This window comes from Octopus bimaculoides, chromosome 10, assembly GCF_001194135.2.
Source record: "Octopus bimaculoides isolate UCB-OBI-ISO-001 chromosome 10, ASM119413v2, whole genome shotgun sequence".
NCBI classification, from domain to species: domain Eukaryota; kingdom Metazoa; phylum Mollusca; class Cephalopoda; order Octopoda; family Octopodidae; genus Octopus; species Octopus bimaculoides.
Genome location: NC_068990.1, coordinates 21,393,669 through 21,396,086, shown reverse-complemented (window position 1 = coordinate 21,396,086; position 2,418 = coordinate 21,393,669).

The window sequence follows — 2,418 nt, the reverse complement described above, 5'->3', positions numbered from 1 at the left end:
ATATATATGGGAGAATATACACATAATAACAACAGACGAGGACAGGTGGTGTAAATAACAAAAGTATATATTAGTATGACGCTCGGGAATACGGAAAGTCTTTGACGTTTCGAGCTACGCTCTTCAACAGAAAGAATACGGAGACAAGGAGAAAAACACGGAGAATACATATATACGACGGGCTTCATTCAGTTTCCGTCTACCAAATCTACTCGCAAGGCTTTGGTCGGCTCGAGGCTTTTAGTAGAAGACACTTGCCCAATGTGCTACGCAGTGGGACTGAACCCGGAACCATGTGACCATCTGGTTGGTAAGCAAGCTACTTACCACACAGCCACTCCTTCGCCTGTTAGTTTTAATTCTCGTTGTGTGATGATTTCGTAAAGTAATCTAGTATTGGCTCCTTTAGAAAGTCTTCATTGCCAGTATGGTCTCAGAATCTCTCTGAAGCATCTTAGATAGAGCACATCTAGCTCTTTGTATATATTCGCTATACTCTATATATCTATATTTTTTTTATTCTGACCAATTATTTTTAAAGGAATGTTGTCTAATTTTCGTAGATTGAGATTCACCACTTTCGTGAATTAATGTCGGCTACATTTCGTAGAATGTTCTCCAGCAGTTTCCATGTTTTAATGGCTATCAGCTTTGTGAATGTTTGTTTCACTATTTCCTAAGAATTGGTGTTAATCTGTTTTGATTGAGCGTTGATTACTTTCTGTGAGTTCTATTCGTCACTTTCCGTGAATTTAGTTTCAATCAATGGATTGATATTTGCTAGTTTCCATGAACTGAAATCTCAATAGAATACCACTAATGTTGGAAAATATACGTGGATTAAAGTGAAACTTTAGCTTTTTAACCAGTAACATTTGGTGACAAAAGTAAAAGTGATTTTCAGCTTATAGCATAGCTCAAGCTGTGACCTTCTTTTATGTTTCTTAGGTGTTTATTTACTACTAGCAACACAATAACAACAAACAAAAGAACATAAAAAGTGTGAAAATGAGAAGAAAAAAAGCACGCATATCGAATTGTGTGCAGTTGTTGTCGAGTGCTATGAAAAAAAAAAACCTGTTGATTTGGTACGTCATAGCTGAATAACTTATAAAATGGAAGTTTAGGAGTTATATTACAACATAGAATTTTAAACAGCTTATCTCGTGAAAAGAAAATAGTTTCAAATATCTGGTTAGACATTGTAAACACCTTAATATGATATCTTTTCTATTTATGCTCACAGTTTATGTCTTTTGCTTTTTACAGTGAAAGAAATATAGGGCGATAGCTTTTATTGACGTGTTTGGCCGTCCTATTGTCATTATAATTAGGTTTATATAAGGTTGTGAGTGAGTGACACGGTAGAGCGCGTTGATAAAATGACTTTCGGGTTTCTGGTTACACCCTTTTTGTGTTTGGCGTTTGTATCCCGCTGGGTGCAGCTTTGCTTTCCAATCCTCTATCATCGATGAAGTAAGTACTCGTTCTATACTCGTTTTCGATTCGATCGACTATATCTATTATATGGAAATTTAAACAAAAGTTAGTTAAGAATAATATCTCGAAGTGACCAGTGGCATGCATGTGAACTATGTAGACAAATAAAGGTATATCAAATAACATAAAACATAAATTCTTGATTTATTAAATGTTATCTCCGCTCTTAGAGGATATATTATAATTATCAAATAACAATTAAGAGTGCAAAGGCGATATGTTCTCAAGATTCGAGAATTTTCCAACGTTGACATGCTGTTAAGGAACAGGACAAGTCTGTTGTCAGGAGATAAGAAAACAACAGCCATGGAAACATGTTTCTGCCTCAATAGCCGTCAACAGCATGACAGATATCCGACGTTATCACCAATATTCTTGAAACAATATTTTAAATAGTATTCATTTTATATATATATTTATTTCTGTTGCACGCATTCTTAGTGTCATTGCCAGGCTTTGCTTCGATTTTCCATATTAAGAAATCAGCCTACGAAACCTTCCAACAAACACAATTAAAATCCCCAAATCACAGTTTTGTTGGTTAATGTATGTACTAATGCTGACAAATTTTGCTTTTCATTTTAAAATATTTTGTGCTTCAAGTTTCAGACAAGTGGGTTGTCCTGGAACAAATCGTAGCTATTACAGCAGAGGGAAAATTCGCATTTTGAAAACAGGTGAAAATGACAAGAAATCGCGACACAATTACTACAAACAGTACGCTATTGTTACTCATAGTGATGTTATAACTACAACTATTACTTTCAAATTTCGGTACAAGGCCAGCAATTTCGGAGAAAGAGCTGAGTCGGTTACATCGACCCCAGTACTCATGCTGTACTTTTTTTTATCGACCCCGAAAGGATGAAAGGCAAAGTCGACCTCGGCGGAATTTAAACTCAGAACGTAAAGACGGAC